Below are 17,655 nucleotides of genomic sequence, written 5' to 3' on the forward strand. Positions count from 1 at the left end.
AGAAATACGGTAAAATAAATTGCAAAGAAAGTAAAAGGGAAAATAAAGACTTTTATTAAAATAGCAATTGAAATAAACAAAGTAAAGCATGATTGTTTATGGTGGAGAGCTACTCTATTTATAGCTTTACAATTGACTTAGAAACTAAGCAACTAAAAGGATAAAACGGTCACTACTAAAAAAACTGTGTTTTCGGACGGAATTTTCGGACGGAAGCATATTTGTCTGATTTTTTCGGACGGATTTGGGACAGTTTTAACGGAGCGAAATTTTCGTCCCAAATCCGTCCCAAAATCGTCTGAAATATTTATGACATGTTCAAACAAGGGTTGTTCCCACGAATTTCGCACGGATTTTCTTAAAAATACAAATTCGTCCCAAATCCGTGTGAAATTTTGAGACGGATTTCGGACGGTTAATATTTGAGGGTTTTAATTTGGAAAATTTCATATCCGCTTCTCTCACTTGGAATTTTCATCGTGTGTGCGCCTTTTCTATTTCATCTGTCAAAAAAAAACTTTCCCCTCTTTCACAACCCTAATGAAATCAATTTCTGAAGCTAATCAATCAGTATCTTCCAAAAACGTTCTCAAACTCTTCATTCACGTTTTCAATCTCTTCAATCAGGTCTCAAGCTCTTCAAGGTTTGCTTTTCTTCTCTTCAGATCTTAGTTTGGATTCTCAGTTTTTTTTTTAATTTCTCCAGCTTTTTAAGGTATTACCATTCACTCTCTTAATCATAATATGTCTTCTCTTCAATAAATCAACCATGTTCCCTTAAACTTGTATGATTCTTGGTTCAATTTTAGGGTTTACTTTGTTTTACTTATTAGGGTTTTTATTGTGCTTTACCACCTAGACCTGGATTCAAGTTTGCTGTTGAAATATATAATTAAATTTTGGTCTTTCATTTAGTTAAGTTATGGGTTTTTTATATGGTCTGAGTTTAAGTGAGTGCTCTGACATTGTTTCTGCATAGTTTTATTGTTTCTGCATAGTTTTATTGTTGAATTATCACCTAACATGTTACTCATGTTACTTTTGATCGTTTTCATGGTTTTCTTGGTTTGCCTGTTGAATTTGAACCGGAAGTTCCAAGAAGACCTCCTAGTGCCAGGTTGGGGTTTCTTTAAATTCTGTTATTTTCTGAAATTTTCTATCTTTCTTCAATTTTGAATGACCCTTCTTGTTATTCTGTATCTGTTATTCATACAATTGGAATGATGATAAGTTTTTCTCCTTATGCCTTTGTTTATTTTGTACAATTTATTGACACCGAGCTAAATGAAAGTGAATTGTATATGTTTCCCTTGGAATACAATTGGATATGTACTACTATTCCTTTATTCAATATTGCAAATTTACAGAACTAGTATCAGTATACTAAAATGGTAGTATGTGGAAATCTAATACTGTCGATTTTTTAAAACATAGAGGCATCTCATTTCCCTTTCTTTTTTGATATTCCATTCGCAGTGTTTTTCCCTTAGCATTTAATTGCAAGTGTAAGGACGCCACTATTTCTTTTCAATGCAGCTTATGATACTTGTCAGGTAAGTTCCTTCCACCATATACCTTACAGTTGGTTCAACATGAAGTCAGAGACAGTAATCTTTTTAAAAATAACTATCTTTAACCAGTGTTGCACATGAAAATAATAATTATGCAAATTTATTTATTTGTATTTCTGTTGATGATTGCATTTTCGTGTCAATAACAGCTTAACATTAATATGGCTAATATGTAGTTTATGTTATCTATGAGTTTGATGTAGTAGGCTACTTGAGGGTGGTCCATATATATGGTACTTGCAGAGTCAATACTATTCCATCTGCTTGGTGATTTGATGAAATATAAATAGGACAACGCATACAGTCAACATATTAGAAATATGACTATAAAATCAGGAGTAAAAATGAAAAATAGGGGAGAATTATGCTTCACACATGTTGGCCAATAATATCTGCCATAGCATGAAAAATAGTCTTCACACACGTTGTGGTCCTCATGAAATTATGAATTGTCTAGTTTCTTTGCAAAAATGATTGATTGTAATTGGTCAACACTTAAAAATGAGAAAAGAAATTAGATAAAAAATGATAGATTGGCCATTGATTTAGTTTCTATGGCTACTGGTTATGAGAGCAATAAAAAAACGAGAAGATAATGATTACTTAAGTGCCTATTTTCATTAAAAAAAAGTATGATAAAGGGACTATTTTGGCACGATCCAGCCGTGTTTCTGTGCTGTTTTTACTGTTGTTTTGGTGTCTAGCAGTAGCGTATCAGCAGCGTTTTCTATTGTTGCTGCAGCTTCTGTGTTGTTTTTTTCTTTCTGTTAGTGGCTAAGGGAGCTTAATTCTCATGTACTTTATCTAAGTGTTTTTTTTTCATTAGTTACATGTAATTTACTGAACAATTAAACTCTTGAAAGTTTTGAATTGCTAACATGTTAATTGGGTGCAATTTTGTAGAAGTATTGTAAATGGCAACCTAAATATGATGCTAGGATTCGCCAAATTTTTAAAATCAAGGGAGAAGGTAGATTCAGAGGTATGATGTATCAAGAGAGGAAAAACTACGCAGAAAATTTCGAATACAAGCCAAAGTACATCTCTGAGCCAATTTAGAGGGCATTCGTTGTCTCCCCTATCCCTGCTTGTGCAGTTGATTGTGTTACTTTTATTGTTGAGTATTGACTAATGAACAATTTAGTCATGTTAGTTTGTGATATATTGTGTTAGAACATTGAGCACTTATATGAATCTAGTTTATATAATTTTGTCAGACATTGAGCATTTGTTTACTCTTGTATTATTATTTATTTTTATTTGATTTAGTATGTATTATTGAATATAAATTTTACATATTGGAATTTATCTCAAACTCATTAAAAAATATTAATTGTGGCAATTCTGTAAAATAAAATAAAAAATTATAACCAAGTGGAAAATATTTTAAACCAAATTAAATCCGTCCGAAAATCGTTGGAAAATTCATCTAAAATCCGTCTGAAATCCGTAGGAAATCGAATTCAATTCCGTCCGAAATCCGTAGGAAATTAAATTCAATTCCGTCTGAATTCCGTTTGAAAGTTAGTCCAATAACCCACAACAGTGTCTGTGTGAAAACCGTGCGAAATCTGTCTGAAATATATTTCGGACGGAATTTGGGACGAAAATACGATTTGCGACGCGGTTGTTTCGGACAACGCCCTATTCGTCCGAATTCCGTCCGAAAATGGATTTTCGTCCGAAATCCGTGGGAAATTTCCATAAATTCCGTCCCAAAACCGTCTGAAATTCCGTCCGAAAACGACCTTTTTTTAGTAGTGGGTAAAGCCGCAACAGGGTAACTTGGCCTTGAAGAAAAAGCAGCAAAAGTGGTTTCTGGGACGGGCACGGCCGTGCCACATGTTGGCACGGGCCGTGCCAAGCTTCTGAGTTGGGGGAATATATTTTTGCCCCGTATCTTCGTATTCTTGCGCTGTATTTTGCTCCAGTCCTCTTTCTTTTGCTCCAAGGCACCTTCCACCATATATTTATTCCTAAAATAAAATAAAAGACAATTTGAAGTAAAATATTCTAAACTAAAATAAAATGCGATAAAACTAAATCAAATCTAAAATAAAACTAAACTAAATAAGGCAATAAATAATACTATCTATGACTCATCAGAAGTAGGCATGTAAATATGCTTTCAGGTTAACCAAGCTTTTAAATAGGCCAGACCAGACCAAAAGAATAAGCCTACGAAAGATCATAGGTAAGGTCAGGCTTGCAAAAAATTTCGTAGGTCAGCTCAGGCCTATCAAAATCTAACCTGGCCTCGCCTATTCCTAACCCTAAGTGCAAGGTATGCTCTAAACGGATTTGGAATATTGGACACCCACAAGGAACCGTTCAAATGCAATAAAAAAGGTGCTCTCAATTAATTCTTGAATTGATGTTAATCAAAACTAATAATAAATGAGCAAACCATCAATTTGGTCCCTATCTTTGTAAGTGATTCTCAAATTAGTCACTGACTCTATTAATATTTCAAAATAGTTCATGTATTTGTAAAAATTTTCTCAATTAAGTCCGTGGCATTTAACATGGGAAAGGTTAAAAGTTTCCCACCATGGAAAAGTTAATCTTAACCATTTGATCAAATAAAGAACACACTTTATCATACACCCACAACACTAGATTTGTTTCCTCACCATCTTCCACCACTACTCTCCCCTACATTCTCCTCAACTCTTAGCCTTTTCACAGAAACCATGGACTGTTATCAAAGCTCTTCCCCTCATGTTGATCTCATTACATCTAACATCCCAAAAACAAATTCCTTAAACATATTTATTGATGGTGAGGCCTAGATTACCCTCTTTTGTTTAGGGGTTATTTACCCTTTCAAGATATCAATTAATCAAAATGTAATATACAAATGTAACATTAAATGTCAAATAAATGAGTCAATTTTTCTATAAAAAAAATCAATTTTAATAAGGTAACTTTTAATTTTTATTTAATTATATTTAGGTATACAATCTTAATTAATTTACACTATAGGGCTTGTATTAATTAAAATTTCAAATCAAATTCAACCCATAAATATTTATTTTTTAGGATGCAAAATTAATAAGTTTTTGGAATACTTTTAAAACATTATTTGTTTTTTAATTAAAAACAAAAAGGTGTAGCCATTTTTTTCTACAAAAAAAAATTGTTCCTAATTTGTACTTCCACGGATAAGTTGATATAACAAATTTCCACCAATATTAGTATTTTTGTTGCAAAATTAATAAGTCTTTGGAATACTTTAAAATTTTAAATATTATTTGTTTTTTTAATCTACTAAGAATATATAAAAAATTATTAAAAAACAATATATTTACTAAAAAAAATATATCAAAATCAAAATCCAACAAAATTTCATAATTGTCCTTCTTAAAAGCCAATATATTATCATGATAATTATGGACAACTATTTTTTCAATTCCACACAACAAATTTAAATATATACTTTTACTACTAATCTACTACTAGTAAGAAAATTAGAAAATCTTACTCGAGTAAAATTTCATAATTATCCTCACAATCTTCTTAATTTTATGGGTTTAATCGTCATTTTACAAAATAAAATACAAATTTATTCATTTTGAAAAAATTATTATATATATTTTTGTTTATCTTTCTAGCCTAACTAATTCTCCATGTATCTTCATTTTTCAGATTTATCACTTCCAAGCCTAACTAATTCTCTATATCGTCATTTTGTTCTCATCTATTTTAATCTCTTAATCTTAATAATTTGCATATTTAAAAAATTAATAGAAACGATACAATAATGTTAAATTTTTTAAAATAATCATTAGTTTTCAAAATTTAAGCATATCAACTTTCTCATATTGGTATACATAAAATTTGATTTTGAAGATATAAGCACATAAAGTCTACAATGAGTGCAGTGTAAATATTTAACGGTATTTTGGAGAAACAATACAGTGATCTTGATATTTTAAAAATAGTCACGAGTTTTCTAAATTCTATCATATTGACTATTACATATTGTTAAAAAAAAAATCTTTTGCATATATAAGTATATAAAATCTTCAACGAGTGCGGTGCAAAAATTTATCGGTGTTTTAAATATAAAATAAAAAGTTATTTAATAGAAACATTACATCGATGTTGATATTTTGAAAATAGTCACGAGTTTTCAAAATTTTATCCTGTCGATTTTCTCATATATGTACATAAAAATTTATTTATGCATATATAAACACATAAAATCTGCAACGGGAGCGGTGCAAATATTGAACGGTGCTTTGCATATAAAATAAAAAGTTATTCAATAGAAACACTATATTAATGTTTATATTTTGACAATATTAATGAGTTTCTACGATTTTATCATATAAATTTTCTCATATATTAACATAAAAAATTATTTCTGCAGATAGATCACATAAAATCTACAACGGGTACGGTGAAAACATTGAACGGTGTTTTGCATATAAAATAAAAATTTATTTAATAGAAACACTACATTGATGTTGATATTTTGAAAATAATCATAAGTTTTAAAAAATTTATTTTATTGACTTTCTTATATGTGTATATAAAAATCTGTTTTCGTGTACATAAGAAAATAAAATCCACAACATACGCGATTCAAATATTTAACATTTTTTTATATATAAAGTAATTATTTTTTATATGATTACCACAATGTTAAGTGACCCATGCGTAACCGCACGAGTCTATTACTAGTTAAAAAATAAAATAAAGCATGACAGTTTTTTTTCAAAGGAGAAAACGTGACAGTTGTTTTATTAAAAAATAAGCTCTGAACTTGGCCGTTATTTTTTAAGCCATGAAGATGTTGTTTTATTAAAAAATAATTAAATTAAATTAATAGGGTTAAAATTGGAAGAAAATATAAAAAAACTACCAGCTATAAGCTCAAAAGCTACTTGAAATAGCTTCTCAAAAAATGCTATAAGCTAGTGGAAAAAGCTTTTTACCCAACACATCTTTTATATCAAAACAAACTTATAACCTAATCCAACAAGCTATAAGCTAGCTTATTCGTGTTACCAAACACAACCATGATGGGTTGAATTTGACGTGAAATTTTAATTGTTACAAGCCCTATAGTGTAAATTAATTAAGATTGTATACCTAAATATAATTAAATAAAAATTAAAAGTTACCTTATTAAAATTTATTTTTTTTATAGAAAAAATTGACTCATTTATTTGACATTTAATGTTACATTTGTATATTACATTTTGATTGGTTGATATCTTCAAGAGGTAAATACCCCATAAACAAGAGAGGGTAATGTAGAAAAAACCATTTATTGATAGAATTGGCAGCAATTTCCTTTCAAAATCAACAAAATAAAAAACAGAATCATGTAACCAATTTAAATGCAGATCCTTTTTTTTTTTTGAACAGGAATTTTACATTGGTCCATGTTAAACGCCACCGGAATTTAAATGCAGATCCTAAAATAAATTCCTGGTAAAATTAACAATAAAATCAGAAATCAAATATGAATTTATTTATTTTCTTCCAGAAATCAACTTCCCCCATTTCATCAATCTTTACCAGAATACCTATTTAAGGTTTTTTTTTTAATTAGAATGGTTTGAAAAATCTTGTGAACATGGTTTGCATTTTTATGGCTTCTTGTTCAGCTTCCAAAGCCGTGTCCTGCGAACAGAGTTACTGATTTGTCTGTTATGAAAGAACGGTTTGAGTCTCCGAATCTGCGAAAGCCGAAAGGAAGGTCTGATCTCCCTGGAATCGATGTCTTTGTTTCCTCCAATTTTTTCCCTTTTTTAAAAAAATAAAAATTGTTTGTTGAGGTCATTGTAAACGATACTAAGTTATGAATCTGTTATGGAAGCAAGTCACCTCTTTCTGCCATAGCCGAAATCTTTGAGGTGGGGGAGAACAGTGGTGTGGAAACAAATCTAGTGTTGTGGGTGTATGATAAAAGTGTGTTCTTTATTTAATCAAGTGGTTATATTTAACTTTCCCATGGTGGGAAACTTTTATCCTTTCCCATGTTAAATGCCACCCCCTCGTCATGTGCAAAAACATAGAAACATGAGTCTAATTGAAAAACTTTTGACAATATTTCAAAATAGTTCATGTCTTTGTCAAAAATTTCTTAATTATGTTTCTATGTTTTTTTTTTCACATGACGAGGAACTTAATTGAGAAACTTTAGACAAGGGCATAAACTATTTTGAAATATTAATAGAGTCAGGGACTAATTTGAGAATTAGTTACAAAGACAAGAACCATTACTGAATAATAAATATAAAGACACTGGTTGTACTAGAATATTATAAGTTGTAAGTTGGACATGAGAGGCCTATGAAAACACTCCACCGGTTAAAAACAACGTTCATGCTTCGCGCTCCGGGGTAGTTAACTACCGTTGAATATAAAAATATTTTTTTAAGTTGTATATGTGAACGGTAGTTAACTACCACCAGAAAACCGAACGGTAATTAACTATCGTTGGGGTAAAACGATCATTTTCATGTGTTTTTAACCATTCATGCTTCAAGTTTTCTAAAAAATTGCTTTCTCACTTGTGATTTTGCTTGTTACCTTAATTTAGCATGAGTTAACTCATGCCGACACTTTTAAGATTAGTTGAATCGGTTTAAAAAATAGTTGAATCAATCTTAAAAGTGTCATCGTGTGACTTAATTTACGTTAAATTAAAGAAATGAGTAAAATCAAAAGTGAGAATAGCAATTTTTCGTTTTCTATGCTACCTTGATAATGTATCTCTCTACATATTTCAAATTGTAAAATAATAAAAGAAAGACTATTACTTTTTCCACCCCATGCCTTTCCTCGCACGCCCTATTTTTTTTCTTCCCAAAATACCCCTAGTCCGGATTATATAATCCGAACCATTCCGGAATATAAATTCCGGAATGTTTTGTGGATTTTGGCACTTCACCAGGCTGATGGATGAAGATGTAAGTTATGAATAGATGGATCCGGATTATATTATCCGAACACTTTAGAGAATTTCCGGATTATAAAATCCGAAAAGTGTATATCACCCCGTTGAAAGTCAACAAAAGGGGGTGGTGAACGATGGTTCCAGATTATATAATCTGGAATATTATAAAACTGTCCGAATTTTATAATCCGGAATGCATCAGTACAGAGGCAGAAGCCATCTGTTTTGGCTGAGCCTCTGTTTTGGCGCATTTTGCTTGCTTCCAAACAGACATATCATGCCGCTGACATTTCTAACAGTAAATCGAAGTTATAATCATCAACAAAATATATTTTTGCAAACATAACATTAATCAAATATAATTAAAAATTATCCAAGATTACATAACATTAAAAATTATCCAAATGTTACATCACCAAAAATTATCCAAGATGTTCAAACATTAAGAGTAAATAAAATACAATCAATCCCTAATAACTACACCCCCATCACCTCTGCCACCTCTGCCACGACCGTTGCCACCACATCTGGCACCCTCAGTAGCTCCCCGGCGACGGTAAACTTTCTCATCATGCACCTCTTTCAACGCATCCTCCAAATGCTGCCATTCCTCAGTCCCTTTCGGCACGAGACCACTTCTCATCACAACATAGATGTGGTATCTGATGCGGCTCATCCTTCCGCTAAGTTGTAAGTACGCAAGGTCTCCATCCTCCTGAGCAGCTCGCGCATCAAGAATCTCACGCTCTGGTGGCCTCGGCACCAGTACCTCGCCAACATTAATTAAGTGAGTTTAAAATGAGTTTAACATTAACAAATACCTCGCCATCACCCGCCTTCCTGGCCACGTGCACATGGTACTTCCACAACATGCCAATCTCGTGTGGGCCACCGGGACAGTCATCTAGTGGCTCAGGGTCCACCACCTTCTCATTCTTCTTTCTCCTTTGTCGTGGCTCGGCATCTTCCTCGTCCATAGCCTGCAGCTCCTCCTCAAGCTCCTGCTCCTCCGCATGCTGCAAGTCCACATCAGACTGCTCTTGTCGCAAGTCCATATACTCTTGCTGCTCCAGCTGATGCTCAACATCAGGCTCGACATCAGCACGACGTCCTCTAGCACCCCGACGTCTCGAAGGAACACCACCTTCATCCTCCAGCCGTTGGCGACGCTCTCTCATACGGGAAGCATGCCCTGCCTCCCTTACGCGCCGAATATTAGAGGTTGAACCTTATGTAACATTCAAATTAGGGTAATCAAACATCACAAAACAGAAGCAAAAAAACATTCTGGGTTTGTCTGGATTTCAAATTTCGGAAATCAACAATCTAGTTCGGAAAAAGAAATCCGGATTGCATCCAACCAGAATTCCCAAAAAAAATGACCAAATTAACCATGTAAATGTACAGAAATCGAACTTACCTTCCATGATGTTTGAAATGAGGTGCTTTTGAGTAACAAAACTCCAAATTTGAACAAGATTTGTGGTGTTCGGAATTTGGGATAATGTAGAGAGAGAGAGAGAGTGAATGGTGAAAGTGAAACTGTAAAAATGTAAAAATGGGGGGGTGAACAGTTGTCCGGATTTTATATTCCGGAATATGCATATATGTTCCGGATTATATAATCCAAAGGCATTTTCGTAATTTGCATAGGATGTGCGAGAAGGCCATATAGTAGGAAAAGTAATAGTTTAAAAGAAACCCCATGCCGTCAAGGATTATTGGCTAGCAGGTCCTCTCTTTTTCTTATCTTAACTATGATTTCTCTTTCATTTCTCTCTTCCTTAAAACACTTTAAAATATACTAAATTCACGTAACTTCACATCTACAAAGTCACTCCTAGTCCTTCTTAAAACTATCATTCACTCGTGTCATTCTTACGAGGCAAGTTCACAAACTCAATAAAAAATGCATCATTTTTTTAATGCATCGTTTCATTTGCACAGTTTGGTGGTTACCCAAATATTTCCACTAAAATTTTTCAAGCTTATATACTAGCACTCCCTCTGTTTTAAAATATAAGCAAAATTTACTTTTTAGGTTCATTCATGTAATGATGTGTGTGATTCATAATGGATCACATACATCATTAAATAAATGAACCTAAAAAATAAATTTTGCTTATATTTTAAAACGGAGGGAGTAGTTCATAAAAAAATTGTAAACCAGTGGTTAGTTTTAATTAATTAAAAATATGTTGTCTTCGTGTTAGGGTCTTAAATATAAGTTAAAATTAGTCAAGAAAGTTAAATCAAATACTTTAATTTTGTTAGAGCATATTTTATGAGGTGAACTTAAATGAGTAAACTAAATTATTTTTTGTCGGACCAAATTGCTATGTAGGATTTAAACAATCTATGATTGATATAAGAACATCTTTAATGGAGCAACTAAAATGAATACATTATGTTACTTTTTGTGGGGCCAAAGTGTTAGTATGAAATTTAAGCAATTAATAGTTGATTTAAGTAATTTTTACTTCAATGGTAGTTGTTTATAAAGAACAAAACTTAACTTCACATGTTATTAATAATTTGTTTTTTTAATGGTTGTACCATGTTTTTAATGGATTAATTAAAATGTTTGTTAACCACGTGAATTTAACCCAGTTGGTTGTAACGCCCTAGTTGTTATTTATTTATTTGTTGGTTGATTTTAAGTATTTTATTTTAATTTATTTGATTTATGTGATTTGTGGTGTGGTGTATTCATTTATATGATAATTGTTATTATTTATTAAAATAGGAAGAATAAGAATTATTTGGAGAGTGGGTTTTAATTAGAATTAAGTGAATTAAGAGGAGTTAAGGGAAATTAGAAGAGGGAGTTACACTTTTGGAAGGAGAATAGAAAAGTCAGTAATAGAAGTCAGACAAAACATTTTTTTTCACGTTGAAACTTTGGCTTTTGGAGAGAAAGAGGAGAAAACTTAGAAGAGGCTAGGAGAAGAGGGAGAACCCATTTTTGCTGTAGAATCTTCAATTAAGGTAAGGGTGGGATGATCTTTCTCTAATAATATTGTATGATTTCTGAAATTTAATTGAAAATGGTGATGTTCTTGATTTAGGGTTAGAAAGTTATGTTAGGTTACTATAATGAAATGAATTATGTTGAGAATGCATGTTTTCTATGTTGTTTTGACTGATATGTTACCCATAGAACCTATAAACATTGTTGCAAACCATTTGGGGCTGGGTTGATGAAAATTGAGATTCTGAGAAAAAGTGATTTTAAGTGTTTTTGAGAAATAAGTGATTCTGGGATAAGCTGTTTTGGAGATTTGAAAATATTATTTTTTTTCAGTAAAATATAATACGAATAGAACGCGTAAGCGAAAACGGAATCGGATTCGGAGTAACGGTTAGGTTTTTGCGGACGAAACGTGAAACCAGAAAAAAAAATGGGACTGCACAGAGCTGCATCGCAGGTCCCTGGCTGCTGCCTTTCCACGCTTGGGCGCAGCTGGCCAGCGCCTGGGCGCAGCAAGGCAGCCCCTCATGGGTGACTGCTTGTGCTTTCGTTGCGTGCTGTTAGAACTTCGATTGTTGTGTTCTTGTGTCTTTTTCACCCGTTTCCGTGTTGAATTAGCTTTCGGTAACATGAAAGTTGTAGATAATTGAGTTAGCTTTTCAATGGTTTTGGAGTGACCAGAAAATTATTTGTAGATTTTGAGTTATGATGAAAATAGTCCAAGTGGGTCCTCAGAAAACTTTAAGAAAACTTAGCATAACTAATCCCAAGTTAGTCCAAAAACTTATGGTTGGTTTCCCAACTCCAACTTAAGTATTAGGGATTTAGTTGAGGTGTTTTATGAGTATTTGGCTTATGTCCTATCGATCAAACTTGATTGCTTTTGGAGGATGTTTTGGACTTTGAGATGAATGTAATTGATTTATATATATTCTTTGTTGTTGATTTCCGTTGTTTGGTGTTGTTGACTAAGTTGCGGAGTGTGTCATAAATGATTAGGCACAATTGATGTTGTCGTAGTGGTTGTTAAGTTGTATGTTGTTATGCACAAAGTGAGTCCATTTGCATACTCATGACCTGTTGAGGGCTTATGCCCTGGAATGTTTATCATTCACCTATTGAGGGCTTATGTCCTGGGATGCTTTAACCATCCAAATTGTTGAGGGCTCATGCCCTGGAATGCTTGTCATTCAACGCGCGTAAAATGGTACCACATGCATATTGCATTAGTTGTTGTAGTCGTTGCATTGTCGAAGTTGTCGGTGTCAGTTGAGTTGCTGGTGTCATTGTGGATAATGAAATGTTGTTGTTTGTTTCAGACATGTTGATGTTTTCATTAAATTGATGAATTATATATATATATATATATATATATATATATATATATATATATATATATATTATTTGATTGTGATTCTCACCCCTTCTGCTTGAAAATGTTGCTCTTCGTATGGGTAACTTGCAGGTACTGATGATTAGTAGGATTGTCTGGCTCAAGTGTCGTAGGCTCTGATACGTAACGGGATGGGATACGCTTTTGTTGTTATTTCATTCGTTTTGTATCAATTTTATAAAAGATTATGTTGTTTTCGTTGTTGATGACAATATTATTTCGTTGAGGCCTTTGTGTCAAGAACTTGTTGAAGTACTTGTTGAAGTTGAATTATGTTTAAAAAGAATTTTTCCGCTGCAATTATAAAAGAGATTTTCATGTTGTTGAATAAATGGAATACTTTCTATCTTATGAAATTATGAAAAGCAGTGTGACACTTCGTTTTGTGGATTACTCTGATTTATTATATTAATATTACGTTGTTTGGAGAACGAGGTGTTACATTGGTAGTTATCTATATAATATAAATTTAGGACCTATTTCATGTCCCTTTATGGAAATAATTTTTCTTCTCTTCTCTTCTTGACATGTGTTACTACAATTCAATCTTTTAGAATTTCCTGAACTCACGACATGTGGCACTCTAATGTTGTTTTATTCTTATGCATTATTTTTGGAATTATTATAACTTTGCATTATTATAACTTTCACTATTAATTTTTGTGATTCATTTTTGGTGTCATGTGTATCAATTATATTATATTATCGTGTTATATTATTTGTATTATAATGTAATGCAATATATAAATTTTCTAAAAAAGAAATTAATAATAATTTAAACTAATCTTTTTTTTTGAGAGAAACCGATTAAATTTAAGACTGTCGTTGTATATTTTAAAACTTATATCCAGTAGCCATATTATTAACAAAAAACAAAAAAACATGCATTATTTTTTTTATGTTTTTTTAAATGTTTTATAACTTATATCAACGAGCCATATTATTAAATATATATATATATATATATATATATATATATATATATATATATATATATATGTTTCCTTTTGCTCACAATGAATTTGACATTTAATGTTGTTAATTTTATTTTTATTTGAGTTTTATAAAATTATTCTAATTTCATGTTGTAACGCCCATACTAAACTTATCTAGAATATTTAGAATGTGCGTTAGATTTAGTACTGGGTACATTAAAATTACAATATTTTAAAATTTTCGACTGAATAAATATATATACATCACTGCAAGATCATACATTTGCTATCTGAATACATGTCTGGAGGCGTAATAAATAATCTGAACTGATATGACACGAGCATGTGAAAATATATTATTCAGCCTCCTGAATTGTCTCCTTGCCACATACAACCTGCTGATCTGAAATAAAATAAAAGGGATTGGGGTGAGACGGGATGTCTCAGCGAGTTCCACCTATCCTAGGCTGTAGGCAATCTCAGGGAACCTAGGATCGCCATCTGTCTCTAAACTCAACCCATTTCGGGTTTATATAGTCTTATCATGCATAACTGAGCGATCGGGGGATAACTAGGATCGCTATCTGAATTACTAATATAATCCTGATACTAATACTCAACTCATAATCATAATTATAATCATAATGTCTGTCATATTATGTTAGAAATGTTAGCGTTGAACAAACAATATTATCTGAGTTGATTTTACGGAATAAACCCAGGTGGAGTAACCCCGGAATTTATTCCACTCTGACCGGTAATAATTTCCAACTGGCGGGAACCCAACTGACGGGGATACCGGACTCCTCTGATTATTGTGGGGTCATCCTCGCGGATAGTGCCCGTTCCAACTGGCGGGAACCTTTCGTATCCAACTGGCGGGATAGCGAAAGCCACAACTTAAACATGTTTTAATATTATAATTGAACTGATTTCTAATAACTGAGTTAATCCTCAACTCCACTACTGACGGGGAGATAGAGAGGAATAACTTAACTGATTTTCTTTTAATGAAAACATCCTGAAACTAATAATAAAGACGTAGTGATTCCGTCTTTGTTCTGAAATTAATTCGGATACTAACCTATTCAGGTTCTAGGCATATCGTTGTCATATACCATTCCTAAAAGGTTATAAAATTTTCCCCATATCCTGATAAATTAAATCCGACTAATTAAGCCGAACATTCATACTTAGAATTCTTTACTTTCCATTAATTGGAAATCTACCCATGAACAATTTGTTTCAATGGCCATTTTACTCTAAACATTCCTTTACACAAATAAATATACATTATGGTAGTGTATGATTAGAGGATATGCATAATACAATTTCGGCTACATATTCGGCAATAATGAGAATTGGAGTCTTAGCCAAGTTAAACCATTATATTACCTTAAAAGTGTAATTTAATTTAGCTAAGAGTCAAAATAAAGTAATAAAATCAAACAATTCTCACTTTACGTAACATTAGCCGAAATTGCATATTCATTCATTCTTACGTAAAACTTATCATAATATTTTTCCTCTAACTTCTACATTACCATAATCATATTTATCAACATAAAAGTTATTTTAGAGTACTCTAGCAAGGGTATACATCTTAATCATATTGTCACTAAATTATGTACTAATGTACTAAATCTAATTCTATTATTCTAAAGGCATAATTTAACTACCCCAAGGGAAGTTTTCTAACTAAAGGAACTCACCTTAACATTTTTCTGAAGTCCCGACGCTGCTTAAGTCCCATTTCAGCTCCTGCTATGCCCCATAAGCACTTTTCGCCAAAACAGCTTAAATGCAGCTTATGGCTTCTGTACGCTCCAATTATAGCCCAGACTTCGATTCAAACTCTTATTATGTCTACTAAACATATACATTCAGTTCTGGACCCATTTGTTAACTAAAACTCGCAATTTAGCTTATTCGGCAAAATCTTCGTCTAAACCCGTAAGCATTTTCCTGCAGGATTTACCAAACTTCAATTGTGTTTTCTGAATTCGTTTCTAATCCAAATCACACGAAATTTATATCCAATTTGAAGGGAATTACGTGCAGAATCCATAAATCCAATAATTACTCGATTATGGATTACACAGCAGCATATACGAACCAATGAAGACCATATGAGTTTCGTCTCAAAATCATGAATTTCAAGTATACTCACTTATAACAACAACTACAACTCAAAATACACCAACAACAACTCATCAAGGCTACTAAACCACTTTTCTATATTAATTTCCTTCAATTCCAAGTTTCTACTTCTAGTCCATTCTTCAAAAATTTAACTTATTAGTAAACTCACCTTAAATGTATAATTCATAAGCTCCTTGTGCATCAACTTGTCACTACCATAATCACTCACAACACAATTTTGCATTCCTATAACATAAACCCAAGTAATATCAACAAAAGGAAACATTGGGAGTGGTGGTGATGAATTCGGTCATCATGGAAAGGAGAGGGGAATGAATTTTGTTACTTACCTTGTGATCACTCCACCATGGTTAGTCCAAAAGCAAAATTACAAGTAGGTTCCATGAGATTGGAATGATGATTTTGGAACAACAAAGGGAGAGGGTCGATTGGGACATGGGAGGGAGGAAAGATAATTTGTGAAGCTTGTTCTTAAAATTAATCTCTACAAGGTACCTATTACAACAATTAGCATGATGATTCCATGATGAAAGATGAAATTTTGATGAAGTTTGGATTAGAGAGAGAGAGCCGAATTTTTGAGAGAGTGGTAGAAGGAAGGAGAGAGTTCTAGAGTGATGGTGAAGAATGTAGTAAGGCTAAAGTGCAACTTTGACCCCTTATCTTTCAAAAAGTTGCGATTTTGGCCCCCTAACTTTGAAAACTACAATTTTGGCCCCCTAACTTTGAAAACTGCTGAGAAGGCGACACGTGTCCAAAAAAAGGGGACATTTTGAAAAGATAAGGGGTCATAATCGCAACATTTTGAAAAGATAAGGGGTCAAAAGACATATTTTTCCCTTATGTTAGGGGGTTAAAAGAGCATATTTCCCTAAACATGGGGGGCCAAAATTGTAGTTTTCAAAGTTAAGGGGCCAAAATCGCAACTTTTCGAAAGATAGGGGGCCAAAGTTGCACTTTAGCCTAAGAATGAGAAAAATCTAGTCTTGGCCCAATTAAAATAAAAATCTTGAATGGCAAGTTACCAAAATGTCCTTCAAGAGAAAATACACAATTATCCTTCTTTAATTCATAACCACTTAATCCCTCAAGTCCGTTGGAATAGTGTCTGAGATATTTGCCGAATATCGTCATACATTTCTCAATAAATAATTAATCCTTCGAAAATTATTTTCGTCTGATATGTTTAACTGATACAACAATCTATTTAAAATTACGCGGGATATTACACTCTACCCCCCTTAAAGAAATTTCGTCCTCGAAATTTAGAGTTTACATGATAATAAGTGCGAATAATTTCTCTGTACTTTCGATCTTAGACTTCCACATACGTCTGTTACCAACTGATTCTCTTTATCCGACTAAATTATCAGTTTCCCTTGTTACATAAAGTCTTCCGACTACCTAGCCATAGATACAACTTACTTGAATTAATATGTTAAACCGATTTCAGGACATGTTTTCCAATCTCATATGTCGAAAAGATTCGATAATAACCTTCTTGTCTGTGAGTTATGGAACACATTATACACATCCCGAACATAGTGGATTATAAAGCTAACCGATGCATCTGATATCTTTCGAGTAATTTCCTTGTTCCACATACTCTTTATAAATTGTCTTAGGTTACTCTTACTTGTTTACCTATACTGAATTCTTGAAAAATCCCATACGTTTACTAGAGTAACACTTCTATCGACTTCGTC

General features: G+C 32.5%; 2 long non-coding RNA genes across 2 annotated transcripts; one reads left to right on the plus strand and one right to left on the minus strand.

The window, feature by feature from the left end:
- The first annotated feature begins 11,320 nt into the window (after nt 1–11,320).
- Nucleotides 11,321–13,169, plus strand: LOC146904713 (uncharacterized). The gene is made up of 2 exons (XR_015020371.1): nt 11,321–11,475; nt 12,924–13,169. It is a non-coding gene; the product is annotated as an uncharacterized LOC146904713 (long non-coding RNA).
- A 799-nt stretch (nt 13,170–13,968) lies between these two features.
- LOC146904714 (uncharacterized) lies at nt 13,969–16,586 on the minus strand. Its single transcript, XR_015017900.1, has 4 exons — nt 16,279–16,586; nt 16,098–16,174; nt 15,499–15,751; nt 13,969–14,189 (listed from the first exon to the last, which is right to left on the minus strand). It is a non-coding gene; the product is annotated as an uncharacterized LOC146904714 (long non-coding RNA).
- Nucleotides 16,587–17,655: the final 1,069 nt, after the last annotated feature.

The sequence above is a fragment of the Medicago sativa genome, chromosome 7 (assembly GCF_051527215.1).
Source record: "Medicago sativa cultivar Bolivia chromosome 7, Bolivia_mono, whole genome shotgun sequence".
In the NCBI taxonomy this organism is placed as follows: domain Eukaryota; kingdom Viridiplantae; phylum Streptophyta; class Magnoliopsida; order Fabales; family Fabaceae; genus Medicago; species Medicago sativa.